The 18,283-nt window shown below is 44.9% G+C and overlaps 1 protein-coding gene and 1 long non-coding RNA gene across 2 annotated transcripts in view; one reads left to right on the forward strand and one right to left on the reverse strand.

The window, feature by feature from the left end:
• GALNT9 (polypeptide N-acetylgalactosaminyltransferase 9) overlaps positions 1 to 18,283 on the reverse strand; it is a 323,797-nt gene that overhangs the window by 278,881 nt on the left and 26,633 nt on the right. The gene's annotated exons all lie outside the window — the stretch shown is intronic.
• Positions 1,097 to 15,269, forward strand: LOC121092017. The gene is made up of 3 exons (XR_005829155.1): positions 1,097 to 1,229; positions 15,067 to 15,072; positions 15,258 to 15,269. It is a non-coding gene; the product is annotated as an uncharacterized LOC121092017 (long non-coding RNA).

The raw sequence follows: 18,283 nt of genomic DNA on the forward strand, positions 1-18,283 counted from the left end.
ACACAGACTCTTATTTTTTTTTCTTTACTTCACAAATGCTTGGCTCAAATTCAAGATGTACTTTTCTCAGAGCGGTAGAAAAGTCTCCACCATTTCTTATCCTTAATGGTTTGCTTTGCACACACAACCTGATACATATCTATATGGGTAATTCACAGGAGTAATTTTGCATCATTACTGCTCCCATTTGCTTCTAAAGCAGTGACACCAAGGTGTTGAATCACAGAGACCCTGCAGTCATACACTGTATGAAACTTACTGAATCCCTTACAATCCAGTTAGAAGAGGCTCAAGTTAGCATAAACACAATCACAGGTAGAAAGCCTCTATGAAAGGCATGTCAAGGGATATCATTCAAGGTAGTTATGGGTGTAGATCACTGCCTCAGAATCATTTGAACCCTCCTGTCATCAAAAAATACACATCAGCAAAACTCTAAACACTGCTCAATCTGCTAAAATTATCAGTAATTCCCTTAATTCCTATAGATGTCTCCAAACTGGGTCTTGAAGGTACAGCTCTCATAAAAGATGACTTTTTCCCTCAAAAAACTTTCATATTTAAAATAATTTGCAAAATATGGGGGTGACATGGTTTCAGCTAGAATAGAGTTAATTTTCTTCTTAGTAGTTAGTACAGTGCTGTGTTTTGGCTCTGATGTGAGAACAATGTTGGTAGGACACTGATGTTTGTGGTTGTTGCTGGGTGATGTTTATACTAAATCAAGGACTTTTCAGTTCCTTGGGCCTTGCCAGCCAGAGGGCTGCGGGGGCATGGGAAATTGGGAGGGGACACAGCCAGGACAGGTGACCCAAACTAGCCAAAGAGGCATTCTATACCATATGGCATCATGTTGAGTATATAAAGTGGGGGAAGAAGAAGGAAGGTGGGGACATTTGGCATTATGGCATTTGTCTTCCTGAGTAACCTTTACGCGTGATGGAGCCCGGCTTCCCAGGGGTGGCCAAACACCTGCCTGCCCATGGGTAGTGGGGAATGAATTCCTTGCTTTGCTTTGCTTGTGTGCACGGCTTTTGCTTTACCCTTTTCCCCCACTTTTTCATTTTGATGTTATTATTGTTAGTGTTATTGTTATAATTGTTGTTCTTATCTCTTTATTCTGTTTAAATTATTAAATTTTTCTTATCTCAACCCTTGACTTTTACATTCCTTTTCCAATTCTCCTCGCCATCCCTCTGAGTGAGGAGGAGTGAGCAACTGGCTCCGTAGTGCTTGGTTGCCAGCCGAGGTTAAACAACGACAGGGGGATAAAGCACAAATTCTAGGGTCCTAGATCTCCAGAACCTGAGAGATGCCTCACCGTTGGCAAAATAATCGCTGATATATTCTAATCCATCTCTGGTTTTGTTCAATAGATACACTCTCTGTACAGTATGGCAGGTGGTGATATCGGGTCATCGGGAACTGTAACTCACAGAGTAACTGGCTTCTTAGATGTCCTTTCAAGTGATGTTACTATTCTTAGGATATTTTCTAAAAGCTCTTGCTAAATGATCCATACCCTCTACTGCAGCTAAACAATAATTGATTTTTCTGTTCTTTCTAAGCACTGTCCCATTGCCAATATATATTTCTCTTTTAAGTTCCCGGAGCATTTTGTTGCCTCTCCAGCTTAATCTCATCTTTCCATAAACTTACTTTATGAGCCTTCCCATCTGTTTCTGTGAGATGCACGTGCATGTTCTCTATGTGTATCTCTATATATAGCTATTACCCAGACAGGTGTATGTTTGCCGGCTGCACAGCATGTACACGTGGCCTGTCAGGAGCTGCTGTGACAATGCTGTAAAATGAGATTCTGGATCTGCTTCACTGCTGATCCTGCTCCCCATTTAATATCTATGACCATGATGAATTATGTTGGACATCCTGGCTTCTCCTTAATGAACCAGAGCCTGCAACATGGACATCTCTCCCTGGTGTTATACAGATTGTTTTGGGATTACGAGCTCTTTGTGTGCATTAAGACTCCATTTTTGGTCCATTACTATTCTGGGGTTTATGCTGATAGTAAAGCAGATTGTTAGCATCGCATTCTTCTTTATGTGTTTACCAATAACATGTAGTATCAAAATATTAAGCGAAGAATCTTACTGGACTGCCCAACCCTCCTGCTTAATACTAGTACCCTGGGGAGATGCGTCTTACACAATTAAACAAAGGTCAGTCTTAACTGGGTTTGGTCCTAAATGAAATGGATCCCCTACCCCTTAAAAAAATAATAATTAATCATTAATGTCCATAACACTAATAAAGAGCCTCATATTGGGATGCCCCTGTGGCTGGCCGTGCCCTGGTTGTCAGGCTCTGAAACCTGCCCTACTACAATGTCCAGGTGTGAGCATCAGCTCAGCAGTTGTGCACGGCCTCGGGAGCAAGAGTTGGTTTGAAGGGCTGCTTTGTCATTGCAACAAGCACAGGATGCAAACCTCACAGCTTAGTTTAATGTTCTTGGGATGGCTTTGTGCACTTAGGTTGGCTAAAGAGAGTAGCAGCCAGCTATCTCCTGCTCAAACCACTGGTCCCAGCAGGCAGCATTGTCTGCTGGTAACCTGTCACATTACATCCTCACAGCATTGTATTTGTCACTGCTTTGGCTAGGATTTAAAGAGAATGTACATATGGCTTTGCTTTCACAGATGCATTGTGCGTGATCACACCAACAACATGAAACAGCATGCATGCACTGCATTCGCAGCTGCTTAATTTTGTATGCATGCTAAGGGTTAAAACACATCACCAGATTTTGTGGGGGTTTTTTTCTGCCCTTTGGCGATTTTTCAGAACTAAGAATGTGTTTCTCTTCTTAGGTTCTCAGCTGGGAATTTCACCTCACTAAGCTCCTGCTATTGCAGGGACCTATGACCTTCAGCATGCCTTTGGGCCCTCCTGCTCTTTTCTTAAAGCACAGCATAGCTGTAGCTTGTGATTTTTACTGCAGGTCTTAAATTTGTGCAGGGAAGTATTTCATGCTTTATGACTACATGAAGCCAGGGAGGATGGATTCTTCCAGACATGGCATTTACCCCCACCCCAATCTCTTTCCAAGCTTGTCTTTCCAGAAGTTGAAAGACTCTCGGTTGCAGTGAACAGCTGAAAAGCAAAAATACTCCTCCTGGGAGTTTGCAAACCAACATGCTTTTCCAGGAAGTGAGCATTCCTCTCCCTGCAGATGAAACACTGCTCAAGATCACCAGCAGAACCGCTTAATCATCAGGGAAACATGCACAGCAGCTCAAAAGAGTCCACGTCCTCCGAGGACAGGTCAGGTCCCTACTTCACCAGATCTAAGTACAGTAAGGTTAAAGTTAGTGAATGCACACATCTTGACACTTTCCGATGAGTATTTGTAGAAAGGTGTCGTGTCCTCCAGTACTGAGACCAGACTGTTAAATACAGCATGGTGTTCAAATGATTGAGACCCTATATAAATTCAAGTATTCCGTGCTTCAAAACACTGAATTTACCTGCCCCAGAAGGGCAAGGTGCAGTCTGTGCCTGCTACCCAAGGCAGGTGTTCTTAGGGAAACGTTTCTGGATCCACCTACACTCAAATTTTTTTAAGTCAACACTTACTACACAGAAAAGTAGAGAAAGAACTTGCAGCCAAAGTACCTTTATTTTGCTACAAGACATTTTCCAGACACCTTCTGCTGTTGCTACAGCTAGCCACCTCAGGTGCCACCAGCCCATGTGCCAGGCTGGCAGCTGGGCCACGTGTTCCTGACAGGCAGCGATGGCAGAAAGAAATAGGGGAGAATCTCATTTTCTTACATTGGCCAGACTAAAAACTAGAGCACAGATGGGAAAGGGAGGGAAAGCCATCGAATTATAAGGTTTCCTTTGTTGTTGGGCTTTTCCCTCCTCTTAACAAATTAAATAAAAAGTCTAAAGACTACAGCTTGCATAATTTAACATGTCTGTAAACATGGAACATGCATAATTGATGTTAAACAACATGCTAATCACCTCATAATGTGAATAGAGGGGCAACCTACCCTCAGTTTATGTATACGTAACAAGATGGAAGCCTGCTGAGCTCTGTATAATAGGATATCCCCCCCTCTCACATTTGTGTCTCAGCATGACGGCAAGCCACAGCTTAGGCAGGAAACCTAATGTATTATTTAGGCTAAGCTTTGAACTGAAATGTGTTTCTCTATTTTATATAAATATATATATTACTTCTTCAAACACAGTGATTGATTCTGTCAGGTCACTGTAAAAGTTCCCTACTATAGTTAAAAAGGGGACAGCCACGCAGACAACGTCAGTAATGGGGCAAGAGGCTTGTTTCTCAGTGCAGTGCAACAGACATGGTCCCAATCCTCTTCCCATTCCTATAGATGCTTTGGAAACTTCACAGAGGTCCAAAGCATTATACAAGCACCTACAGCAGGAAGCACTACAAGAGATGCCTGCATAGATGACCTGTAATTTTCTACCTCTGCCAATATCACTGAATCCACTGGGGAGTAAAGTACTGCCAAGAGGATCCAGAGCTGTTACTGCTTCTAAGACCAAAGGCCTGATTTTCTGGAAACTAACATTAACCTTTGCCTGAAGTATGCCAGTGCAAACTGTTTGGAAACAAACTCCAAAATTGTCCTCTGGTGGAAACAGATGTTGATATGCAGAGATCCTGATCTACAATCAATGCTGTTGCAAATATAGAGATGCCATCAACAGTGAGATGGAAGTACCTTTCCTCCAAGCATTCCCACTCAGAATGAAGTAGGTCTGTCTGCTCTCACAGAAACGGAGTACTTCTATCCAGAGAACAGAAGCATTATTAGAGAAATAAGGGAAAGCATCAAGGAAATAAAACCAACAGTGAAAATACATGGAGCAGGAATTGCAGAGGGAGAGCAACAGGCATGCCCTGCTCCAGCCAGCAAACAGCAGGTATCACCAGGAAGCCAGAAAGCTGTGAACACCAGGATGCTGAAAGCAGGTACAGAGCTCCTGTTGACTGCAGAAAAAACATGACTGAGTTTAGGAGTAAATTTAACATGTATTTTATCACATTTTCTCTTCCCAAAACGATGCAGATGGGGGCCGAGTTGGACCAAGAGGTATGGCACAAAACCACAGCAATGAATCCACAAGTAGTATCCACCTAGCTAACACAATACATATGACTTTGGCCTTGTCAAAGGTCTGGCTTTGATTAAAATCAATCTTAAATAATTTACATGGCATTTCATCAAATGCGTGCTGAGTGAGACCAGGGCACTACCAGTGCAATTTGATGTATCCAGGATATGAACCGAGAAGCTAAGGTCATAACAGTGCATTCCTGCTTCTTTCTCCTTTTTTTGGAATCTGCTGTTTAAAGAGAAAACACCAAGTAATTTTTAACCTTGCTCCAGGCAGATCAGCTTTCTCCCATGGACTATGTCAGCCAGATAATTAAAAGACCACAGATAGCCACAAACAGATGTGAGTCATTCTGTTTTAATGGCAGCACTGTTTCTCCAGTGACAACTCAGAAATTTGATGTGAGTTCCAGCATGCCCAAAGTGTGCTCTCAGCTGCACAAGGGGTAAATATTTAAGGGTGTGTATGTGCATGAAAAAAACCAAGGCAGAAAGAGAAACAAAAGGTTGTATGAAATGAAAGACTGAGTAAAAGCCCTAAAGGAGGTAGACAACATAGCTAAGACCAACTGTACTGAAGAAAAAGTGGCTTTTCTGTTTCTGAAGGTATAGGCATCCCTTTAGGGCAGTGGCTGTACTGACTGGAAAGGTTAATGGTGCAGACTAACTCCAGGTTCGCTCCCCCTGCCCGCTCATATCTGTTAGGGTGAATCCCCTTTAACTTGGTTCACTTGGACTTCAACATCTTAAGACATTAAATAGCACGTCTTTACTAATTTGATTAATTTGGAGGTGGGCTCCAAAGCTTTTGCACAAGTCCTTGGACCAGCAGCTTGCAAGGATGCAACCACAACAGAAGGCAGGCAAAGAGCAGCAGAGGTAACGGGAGAAGAGTCTGCACTGAAACATGGGCCATTTGCTGCCAGGGAAGAAAGAGCATAGGGGACACTTTCACTGGGGCTCTGAGGACCTTGGCTGTGGAGCTGCAAAGGGCTACAAAGCCAGCTCGGTTTGCTTAGGTACCTTTGTACACAGAATGTCTCCCAGAGCCATGGGATAGATGCAGTAGCTCCACGTCACCTAGAGGAAAGGCTATAACTCTGTCCACCATCAGTTCCCAGCTTCATATATCAGTCCTTTAAAGGAGAAGAGACATACCAGATACCAAGGTACTTTTGCATTCCCTTCCTATCTTATACCAAGCCTTGAGAGACCAGTATCTCCATTATGCCTAGATCAAAACCAGGTTTTGCTCAGTTCAAGTTAATTCCTCTGTGGCAAAACTTTAAATGAAGAAAGGGAAAATTAAAAAAGAAGGAAACTAACCCCCCTCCCCGCCCCTCCCCCCTCCGATCTTAAATAAGATTTTCAACGTCAGGCTCCTATTAGAGATATCTGCCAGATATAAAGGCTTTGAACTGCAAGGAATTCTCCTTGCCTCCTGCCTCACTCCTCTGGGAAGTAGGAAATGCTACATTCGAGCACAAACCCCTACCTTTACCCGCAGTCCACAGGGAAGCACAAAAATCATGGTCAGGAAGAGTAGGGAAGGTATGATCCTTGCTAGCTGCACAGCAAAGCTTTTCTATTTACAAGTCAGTGAAAGAAACAGAGTGTGTGCACATGTGAGAGAAAGATGCATTACATAGAGGGAGATGGGTGCGAGAATTACATTGCTGGGAATGAATTTAATCTCTAAGCCAGATGGACTCAAGTTTGTTTATGAGTCTGAACTGTGCTATCCACTCAGTCCATCTGGCTGATGCTGAAGGGAAGTCCTTTCAGCAGATACCCTGGAAGTACCGCTCTGCTCAAGCTTGCATTTCATCATTCCACATTAAGCAGCCTGTTATCTAGACTAGTCATGAGGATATCATGTAAAGAAAACACCAAGCTATGAAATCCATCACTATCTTCCTGATCAATATTAACAATTTAAAAAAAAAAAAAAAAAAAAAAAAAAAAGAAGAAAATCTCTTGAGCAAACCCTGCCAGATTTCTGCAATTGTATCTCTGCAAAGTCAAGCCCTGAATCTCATTTATAAAGAGGGTACTTTCCAGCCCTCTTACAACTTGGTGGTGCCTTATTCTGGCTGTAAATTGTCTTAGCACACCAAAAGCCTTGTACCACTGCCAGCAGATTTACAGATCTCAAGATCAACAGGAATGTTTTTTCTGGACTATTGTTTGTCCTGCAACAGTTGAGGCCTCCTGGCTGTAACCACACTGATGTTCAAGAGGGAACATACAACATTGGACATCCTGCCACAAAGGACCAAGAGCCTTTAGGAGACTGTTCTCGCAGATACAGCGAACAAGTAGCCAAGCAGAAAAAAAAAAAAAAAAAAATCCAACAACTTCTTGTTGGAATGAGTTGCTGACATACAATAATAACCCGGGGTGACGTTGGTACCTTAGCTCATGCTCATGTTTCAGAATGGGATGATGGAGGGCTCACAGCTGCCACAAAGAAAGAGCTACATACAAAACTCCACGTATCTTTGTATTTAGTAAAAACATGCTGTGATACAAAAAGCAGAACAAAGACCTCTGAGAAAAGTTCACTGCAATTTACATTCAACTTAGTTTGGCCACACAAACCTTTAAGCAGATTTTATATTTGGAAGGGAACACTTTAGTGTGGTCAAACTCTCAACTTGCTTACACAGTTCTGCCAATAGAGTTTCGCAGACTAGGCATAAGGAAGAAATTGTTCATGATGAGGGTGGTGAAACACAGGCACAGGTTGCCCAGAGAGGTGGTGGATGCCCCATCCCTGGAAACATTCAAGGCCAGGTTGGACGGGGCTCTGAGCAACCCCATCTAGCTGCAGATGTCCCTGCTCACTGCAGGGGGGTTGGACTAGATGACCTTTAGAGGTCCCTTCCAACCCGAACTGTTCTATGAATTCTAGGAATTGTGTATAAGCCCACACATTGCAGAGCTTGCTGAGACCCTACAAACGCTCCCAGGACAGCTGAACATTTGCCAATGGACGGAGAAACAGGATCTTCCAGAATTTTAAGCCACACACCATACAACAGCTTGGTTGTATGGTCCAGACTCTGCCTGGGCTACCCCACTGCAACCTTCTACAGATTCACTGGTGAGGGGCTTCACTTTGTCACAAACACGTTATAGCAAACAGGTTGTTTTGCTACTTATTTTCCACTGGGAAACAGAGCATATCCCTGATTCAGCACTACCAGGTAGGGTTCTTGTCAGAGGGCCTAAAAAATCACAGAGGGCTTCCATAAAGATGATTGAGAAATCCAAAAGATTTTGATGTCATTCACCAGGGAACGATAAGGAAACCCAGAGGAGACAGAGTTACAATTTAGGCCAGCCATCTCAGGCTTCTGGGAAGCTGTTTGCTTGGGAGCTTTCCAAAGCGTGCTCTTCCAGTGCAGATCTTCCTCCCACGACAAGTAAGCGAGCTCCATTGATGTACTGGACAGCTATGTGGGGAATTAAGGATTTCTGCTGGGTTTTGTTTGTTTGGGGGTTTGGGTTTTTTAAGTTTTTGGTGTTGTGTTTTTTTTTTCTTTTTCTTTTGTTAAATCTCTAGGGAACCTAGAGGATTACTAAAATTAGAGTTCAAGCTAACAGTCCATGAAGGCAGGGAAACAAGTTCTTCCAGAGTCACCTTTCCAATGGTAAGACTCTGGAGTGTGTCTCGCACAAATCACCACCTATCCATTGACTTCAGAGGAACAACACAGCGGGAGGAGAGCGCCCTTGGAATAAACCAGCGCCCTGCCAGCATGCTCCAGTTCTCTAGTGGCTCAGGTGTAGTTTTTAGCTTTGTACAGCAGGGCACATTTTGTATTACTCAAAACAACTTTTCATGGTTCAAACTCCTGGTATAATTACTACTAATAAAACTCGGTGAAGGCACTCAAAATATATTCTCAGTGCTGGTGCCACAGCTTTGCTAGCCTCATTTTTCTTAAGCAATGCAGGCTTTAAAATCCCAAATTAAACAGAATGAATGAACTGAAAAGAAGTACCCTTCGGTTTAATATTTGTTGTTAAAACTGCCTCACATTTAGAGAAGAAAATAAAAGCAAAACAAGAAACTGAAGTAGGGTGAAAGTGATGGTTGTTGCTTTTAATGTAGCAGCGGCTGCTCTCCGCACGGCGCAGCCGGATGACAGCCCAGCGCTCCGGGCGCAGCAGCGAGCCCGCGGGGCAGCAGCGCCACCTGGCGGCCACCCGCGCTGTGACAGGGCTCGCCCCGCAGGAGGGGTCCTCTGGTTTGGGACCGCACCTCTGGGGAACCAAGCTTAGCATCCCCTCGGTGGACCCACACAAGAGAGCGGCTCCTGAAGGACCCTCATCCCCTCCAGCACCATCTAGCACACAGCACAGCTCCCTCTGGGCTTCCAGACACAATTGGTCAGATTTTCAAGGACAGAACTGTCCCATATCATACCCTCCCCTACTAAGTCTCAGATATTTCTTTTTGGCAACTGGTAGAAAGACTCCTTTCCAGTAACAAGTGAAGAGTTCAGGCTGGGAAATAACGGACATCACACCTGGAGGTGTTTGCCTAACTAAAGCTTGCACAGTACAGCAACCTTTGAGATCCCCAGTTAGCGCTGCTGCCCTTTTCAAAACAAAAGCTTTCCAATAAAGCCATAGCCAGGAACTTTTCTCAGTGGTGACGCTAATCCGTAAGTAAATTCTCTCTTGGTAGAAAACTATAAAACTGCTGAGCCTAGAAAGGGTGCAACTGCTGAATCGTAGTGTTTAGATCTGCATCCAGGTCTTATTCTGTATGTTCATCACTAAGTCCATCAGCTATTCAACACTTGTTTCTCCAGCTCAACTCTCCGGCCTTCCTCCAACTCCCCTCCCTGTTTGCAAGACAATATTGTCACCAGGCCCTGCCTTTAGGCTGCTAAGCACTGGACCGTTCTTCCAGAGGATGCTCAGCAGTAGGACTGCCTCCCCGTCTCCAGCCAAGGGAAGAAAAAGCATCACAGTAATGATTTTTTACTATAGCTTTACATTTTTTTCCTTTTTCTGCAATCCCTCTCAGCAGCATTTGGAGCCTGGATGAGGACAGAGCTAGGGCTGGGAGTGTTATATGGAAGCCACAATGCTTATGAGTCTTTAATGTGCTGCACCAAGCTCCCGTTTAAAACTGAGTCTTTGCTGTGAAGACATCTGCTTCATTTGGAGTTGTGGGGTTTTTCTTCCACGTTTCCATGCATCTCATTTTTCTAGCAGTCCCTCTTGCCTTCAAGTTCTATGTCCTGATCAAAATTTCCCTTTATAACACAGTTCGCCCACCCTCCAAAGACATTAACCCACTTCATTTTCTGCCTGCTGGCTAAAAAGATAAAAGGGCTCCGTTTGTATCAGTTTAAACTTTCTCATTAAAGGGAACCAGAGCATTTATGCCAGCAACTATTTACCTCATTATGTAGCTTTATAGCCACATATGTGCTTCGAGTTTAAAGCAAGTGGCTAAAATCCATTCTCTGCTTCTTTCTCCAAGAGAGCGAATGCAATCAATTGCTAATGAGACTCCAAATTCTTCACTTGCAGCAGAGGACAGAACTATATTTACAAGTGGAAGCATAAGAAAAGGTGGAGTCTTAATTCTAAAGCAGACCTGTAAAACAAATTATACAGCCAAGGTTAACTGCTTCTCACTGAGATCGTCAAGTTTGCTATGATGAATATATTGTGTGATCCTCATTGGATCCTATGGACTTTTAAGATGCAGGAAGGTCAGACATACTGTCATTGTCCTCAGAGCATTTGATTTTCCATCATATACAGAGAAAACTGGAACACTCTCAAACATCATCTTGAGCTGCTTTTACAAATGCTTCCTTTTGAGGGCTACAGATACTTACTGAGTACCTCCAGGTCTGAAATAGCCAAATTTTTCAGCTGATTGTCTTACTTTCAGGTGGCCCTGTGTATCAAATAGAAACTTCCCCATCCTCTTGAAGCAAGAAGATACCATCACAAATACCATTTCTTACTTTTTATCCATCCTCTGAGTTCTACCTCTTGCCAAATAATTGACTGTCATTACCCCCCCCCCCAAAAAAAAAAAATTAAAAAATGCACCGATGCCTTTAAAGAATGCTTTACCTAAAGTTTCACCTTTCTAAGTTTCAAATCCCTGAATACAGTCAGAGCAGGCTCGCTATCAACCTGCAGAACAGCTGGGTTTCTACTCTGTTGACTGCATACGGGCTCTTCTGTCTCTTATGTTTTCTGCTTTCATCAGATAAATCTGGTGCTGGAAATCCCATAGACACTACCTTTACTTTAATTTTGACTTAAAGAAGCTAAAACCCCTACAAGTATTAGTTTGTGGTGTAGATGGCATCCATTTAGCCATAGAGCCAAGTGTTTCTAAGCTTATATAAGCTTTACGGAAGCTAAAATGACGTTGTGATCCCTGAAACCCAGCAACAGCACCGCAAACCTGAAAAACAAACGTTTCAGCTTGCAATTTTTTTTTTAAATGGGTAGGTGGGAGGGATTAAAAAAATCAGGCGTTAAAATCCCCTGGCATAGGAGCACTGAGGGCAACCCCCGGTCCTACGCTGGGCAGCAGCCCCGCGCGCCCGCCCCGGCAGCGCCCCCATGCGGCCACCAGGTGTCACTGTCGCACCGTCAGTGGGGGCAGGCGACGGCCGGGGACTTGGCGCCTCCAGCGGTTCCGCCGGTTGCCACCACCCGTGAAGGGAAACCGCCGCCACCTCACGGCTTCTTTTAACGTGCCAGTTCCACCGGGATGTATCGGGCTCACTGCTTATAGGAGAAGACAAGTGCCAAATCCCTCCCGTCCGAGACGGAACTGCGCTGCTCGTGATCCAGCTCGGTGCGTGATCTTCTTAAAAGGAACATCGGCTTCGAGATCTTCTTGTTTAAATATTGATCTTATCTTCAGCACTGTGTAATCCTTCTAGAAACGCTCGAAGAAAGCAGTACCTTACGCTCTGTGCGTGTGTTGTGTATTTTTTGGGGGTCATCTTCTGTTCGCCAAAGCCAGAGGTGTAAAATGACATGGTGTTTGTGGAGGTCTTGTTATCTAAGGGAGCGCTGAGGAAGCAAAGCGCACCACTAACCCCACTGCACACTCCTTAAAATTTCCCCTTGTGTAAGAGTACGAGGGGTAGAACAGAGAGGCATGAAGCAGCAGGGTGAGAGGAGCAGGACTGAAGTGAGAACACAGCACTGCAAGCAGACCGAGGCAGGACACCATCATCCAAGGGAATTTGAGAAAAATCTTTCCAGATTGCTAGCTCTAGGACATGACTCCTCAGGGAAGACACCTACATATGGCCATGGTGAGCAACGTGACAGAACTGGGGTGTGCTCAGAAACAAAAAGTGTTCTGGTGTCAGATCCAGACTATGATGCTATAAAAGTTTAAGACTCCAGACAGCGTTATTCTGAGGCCAGGGCTATGAACAGCCCTTTAACATACACACAGCCTTGTAATTTTTGCCATGAAGGTTACTTAGACGCCTGAATAAGTCCATTTGACCCTTTTTCAAGGTTGATTAATCAACACGCTGGATAAACATCCCCTTGCTAGCAGCAAGGGCACTTAGTGGTGGAGTGACGTGCCCTCCAAGCCGATTCCAGCCAGGAAAGGTCCCTGTGGAGGCACCGCACCATGGCCTCACCCCGGGCCTGGCAGCAGCTCCGGCAGGACCAGGTCTCAGCCAAGCACAGGTCCAATCCTGCCAGGATTAACCTAGCTCCTCACCTTGCAATTCACCTGCATTCAGTTATTTTAGGTAGGGGGCCAGAATGGCCCTTAAAACCAGCAGAGGTGTCTGCCAGCTCCTCCAGTTGGAGTCAGTTCTTCTGGGTCCCTTTTTACTTTCGCAGCCAAGCAGGAGTTAGCTGGTCTCAGCCCTCCGTGTTTCTCCCTGCATAACTGAAGGGAGAGCAGTAATCAACATAGAATGACAGAATCATTTAGTTTGCAAAAGGCCTTTATGATCATCAAGTCCAACCTAGTTGACCTAACACTGACAAGTCCACCACTAAACCATGTCCCCAGGTGCCATATCTATATGTCATTAAATAGCCCCAGGGACAGTGACTCAACCTCTTCCCTGGGCAGCCTGTGCCAGTGCTTGACAACCCTTTCAGTGAAGAATACGCTGCCTTCCTTTCACTGAAGTGCAGAGGAAGGAGGATTCCCATTGCCAGAAGGGCCCAAGGTTGCCAATTGTCGGCAAAACAGCAGATGTGTTCCAGCCACCTAAACCCCATCACCTTTGTGCTGGCCACCAGGACATTCCTTTCCTGTTCCACTCCACACAAGGTCTCTAGTGTTTAAGCATAAGGAAGTGATGATCAAAAGACTAATACCCACACTAAGAAAAAAAAATGAAAAAAGACTGAAAAACCTAATCCAGTCAGGAAATGGGAAAAAATGGCATCTCACACAACCAAAGCAACCTAATTGCAACAGACTCGCAAGAGAAAGCTGCACGCAATCTTTTCACAGGGAGACAACTGGAAAGTAATCAACAGATCTAAAAAATGCAATCTGTTTGGAAAGAGAGTAGTTTCTTTTACTGAAGGAAAAACACGTATAACATTGAATTGGAAATAATTCACGCAGCATCAGTGAGAGATCCCATTCTAGCACTTTTTCCCCTGAGGGATACCCAAAAGTGAAATAGTCTCATGCAGGGGTTGTTTCATTTATTGCAAGCTACAACCACTAGCCATGGAGAGCCTAGTGACCACTGACCAGTAGCACCACACAAGAGTTCAAGATGCAGCTGAACAAAGATATTTCTCCTGGACATGAAGTCACTGATCTTAAACCCAGCACATTCTGTAGCTCAAGAATCTCCAGTGGTCCTTATGACGGGCACATAGCTATAATTACAGCTAAGCAGCTGCTTGCTCTCAATCTTGACTCAGTCTTTATCATATGAAACTGCTTCCTATGTAAGTAACCAACTTGACAAACCACCCAGATGTTTTCTCCCTCTCCTGCACTGTAGCCACTATGTAAACTATGAAGTTCTTCAGCTTCAGCATTCCTCCTCCTGACCAAGAAATAGGACAACTGCAGTTGGAATTTGGGACACAGTGTTACAGACCTCTCTCAGAGGCTGTCTGCATGTCCCAGTTCTGCTTTGGTGCTGTGAATACAAGGGGCAGAGCAGCCTCAGCAACTGATTAAAGCAGCCGTGATTTATGCAGACAGTAGATTGCAGCTACAGTAAATAGATTTGTAATAACACAACGCGACCATGTTACAGGGGTAGCTGGGGATGAGTTCAAGGCAGGTGTTCTGTAGAATTTATAATCCACATCTGCATCACGAAGCAGCAGGCAGCTTACTTAAAAAGACAACAAGGCTGTGGACAGTCTGAATGGTCTTCTTTTTGTTTGTTTTTTTCATGCAGGGGGTGGGGATTCCAGCCAGCCTTTGCACGGAGCCAGTGGTCCCACTGCACTTCTAACATGCTTAACATAGGGGAAAACATCTTAAGGGAGTTTGAAGTGGTAATGGGCCATGAAGCATATGGCAGTGTTGTGGCATCTCGAGAGCCATATGCACAGGCCTACAAACTGTCGGGATGTGATACGCTACAGATAATATCCATGATAAATTATTCACTTAACCAAAAATTGTACATCAACCCCCAACAGCTGGTAAAAGCTGGATCCTTGCCCAGTACATTAAGGAAGTTTGCTTCCTCAAAGCTCTACTGTTCTTTGGGGGATTTGAATTATGCATGTTACCATGAAAGCTAATGCTGTACATATGCATTCAAAGTTATTATTAACCTCATCAGGCAGGGAAGGAGTAGAGCAGGCAGCTGTTTTTCTAGCTCATGTACTTAGGATGTGGTGGTGTTTTAAAGGACTTGCTGAGAGCAAGGATATAGGAGAGTTTATTCCCGCCCCCCCTCCCCTCCGAATAGTTTGACAGTAGCCAGTTCAACCCGAAGCATCTCCTTCAGGGTGGTCGCTGTCAGCGCTCAGCCTCCTCTTCACTACTTTTGTACTAGAAGAACTAAAATAACTTTTTTGTGACCTATGTTATAGCTGTGCTGCATCTACCATTTAAGGATCCTAAAGTGCTTCCCAAACATGGGGGGGGGGGGGGGGGGGGGCGGGAAGGCTGACCCAGATCCCCCAGGGCAGAGCTGTTACGTTTAGTGACAACGCTGACTCCACTGCAGCTCCTGCAGACCCTTGCTTGAGGGGTACGCCACTGCAGGACTTGAGCTTATACAGCCTGACTGTTCCGTCTTCGCCGGCAACCAGGTTAGCAAGTAAGGAATTGGACCTTAAACCTTTGGTACACAAAACCAGAGATGAAGACTCAAAATATTATGGTGCATCTTTGGAAGCTGGAATGACATTCATGCAGATTTTGCACACAACTGCAGAGCTCAATGAGCAGGAGAAAAGCCCAGAAGGGTATCCCATGCGCATCTTTGCTAGCTCTAAATTAGCTCAAGCGAAAACCCAACCGCATGGCTCTCAGTCACCTGTGATACAGTTAATGGGGTCGACATAACAGCTTCTATGTCACCAGAGCACAGTATATTAATGGCAAGAGCCAGGAAAAAATCAGGAGAAATTACAGCTACTTAACCCCTCCCTCCACCCCCACAATTGTCCCTGCTTCTCTCTCTTCTCCCATCCTGTAAGGCAGGATGAAAGTTAAAATGGAGCGGGTTTCTATCCAACTTCATACACAACCACCGCTCAGTTCTCTATCCAGGCAAGGTCCAGAATACAGGAAAACATAAAGGCAGCTTTTTCTCCCCACTGCAATAACTAGTATTCTTTCCAGCCACCAGTTCGCCAGTTCCCCCTTTCTCAGCCTCTCCCGGCCCCTGGGACTGCTTCCCCCATCTGCTTTAGGGAATCGTCTCCTCACGGCAATATCACAATTTTTCCCTCAAGGGCCCAAAACCACCAGGCTCCTACCTGCGATGTTCACACTTCATTATACCAATTCTGAGTTGAATTTATTATTTCTACAGATGCAAAACCAATTCATGTAGCTTCAAAAGCCTCTCCTTGTCCACACCCAGAGTTCACTGGAGAAGCCTAGCTTCCCATTAAAATTACTTTGATTTTTTTTTTTTTCCTAAACAGCTTTAGGTTGTATCTTCAAATACTGCCTGCAGGACTGATATTTTTCTCTTGATCCCAAACAGCAGGAGCATGGCTGCGGCAGGAGCTGCAGAAGGAGTGCCCGGGACAGCGAAGGGAGCACCATTATCTTCTGCCTGGCACACACATGCTCTTGGTGTTCATTTTCTGTGGCATCCCCAGTCTCTCCTTTCCCTCCCTTTCAAATATTTTGCTCTGCCAAGAGATTCCAAGCTAGGCTATTTGGATAAATGACCAGCTGGTGCTATAGCACGGAGCGTCACTGGCTAGAAATGGGTCTGGACAACAGTTAGGGGGCAGTTCACATCTCCCAGCCAAATTAGACAAGGGAGGCTGACCAGACATGCTGCTGGGACCTGGAATAAGGTTTTGCAGCATTAACTGGTCTATTCTAGCAGCTGCTAGATAGACCAATAATCTTTGAACATGACTTCTTGGTCTCTCCTTCTTCCAGAAAGACAAGCTAATTAAAAGGGGGTTACAGAGAGATTATGTAGACTAAGGGGAGAATTCTGAAAGGCATACAGAGCTGCTCACCAGCTAGATCTCCCTGAAAGTCAAAGTGAATTAGGCGACTAACTCCCAATTGTCCTTTGAAAAGCTCTGCTCACAGCTTTTAAAGTTTGTCCTCCGGTTAAAAATAAGTAAGTAAATCCAGATTTCTTCTGGCAAAGCTATGCGTTACCCAATACAAATTTCTGATCCTTTAGAGGATCGGTGTGCAATCACTGTACAGCAGGTTTTGGTAGTGCTATTGCCTTATCCCATCCCTCAAACGATCAATCCTCTAAATACAACCCACCGAGCTCCGCTCCATCTTTAGAAAGACATGTCGTACACCGCCAGCACAGCCCCGGCCCTTCGCTGCCTACGTGAGCAGCGTTCACTTCGCTGGTTGTGGAAATGTGACGATTCAATCAACGTGTCCCCAGGTTTTCTAGAGACATGCAGGGAGGCACAAGGCGCTGAAGTGAGAGCAAGGCTCTCCTCCCCGCGCAGCAGATGTCCTGGGAGGCCAAAGCAGCACCTGTTGCAAAGGCAGCAGCTCTTTGCTGCGGGTGCTTCTCCTGGGAGACCCTAGGAGGAATTAGCAAGCCGCTGCAAAAGCCAACATCTCATCTTGAATGTCAGTGTCATTTACACAGCAAATGTCACTTAAAGCTAACAGCAGAAGGAGGTTGTTGGTATAATTCAGCAAGAAGTGGCAACAGCAGCTTAGCAGCTTTTTTCCCACATATATGTGTATATATAAAAATCTATTTATCTAAAGCTGGATTTAGACTCTGAAAGGTTTTCTAGTGTTGACATCAGAGTGCCAAGCTTGAGCTTACAGCAGTATGATCTCCTGAGCGGTACAATCACGTGCCATAACCCAGACATTTTTTAGGCAGTGTTTCTAAAGATGCTGGCAGTTTACAGCCACTAATTGGCTAAATCCTTGGCAGCTCTGCTCAGAGAAGGGGGCCAGCCCTGTGGGTGGTTCTCAGACGAGATAAACTTATCCATCCATAACTGGACTAAGAATCGTTTGCACATTTTATAATCACTGAGCAACAGTGCAACTCAAATGACAGCCAGTCACCGCTAGTCTGGATTTTAGCTGGGAGCTGGAAACAAGAGAAGTGTTTCTCTCCAGCAGACTTCTGCTGCCTGGGCAGGGTGTCAGAGCTGCACCTCAGCGTCTCACACCAGCCAGCATCCTGACCCCAACACAGCAAGCACAGCTGAGCTTACAGAGGTTCAGACAGACACTTGCACTAGTGTTTCTGATAAAGCAAGGGAAGGGGAGGGAAGTCCAGCACAAAGTTTTTATCCTTCCTGGCTCACAAACGCCAGGGGGGCTGCAGAGAGCACTGCCCCAGCTCATCTCCCCTCCTAACCCAGGCAAGGGAAGCTGGTGCTGTGCCTGGGGAAGCCATTTCAGATGCTTACTGGGATGACTCTGGCTATACGCTTTTGGTCCTGAATAAAAAATAAAGGTACCTTCTTTCTGTGAAAGCACTTCTTGCAATCTGAAA

Source organism: Falco naumanni, chromosome 1 (assembly GCF_017639655.2).
Source record: "Falco naumanni isolate bFalNau1 chromosome 1, bFalNau1.pat, whole genome shotgun sequence".
NCBI lineage: Eukaryota > Metazoa > Chordata > Aves > Falconiformes > Falconidae > Falco > Falco naumanni.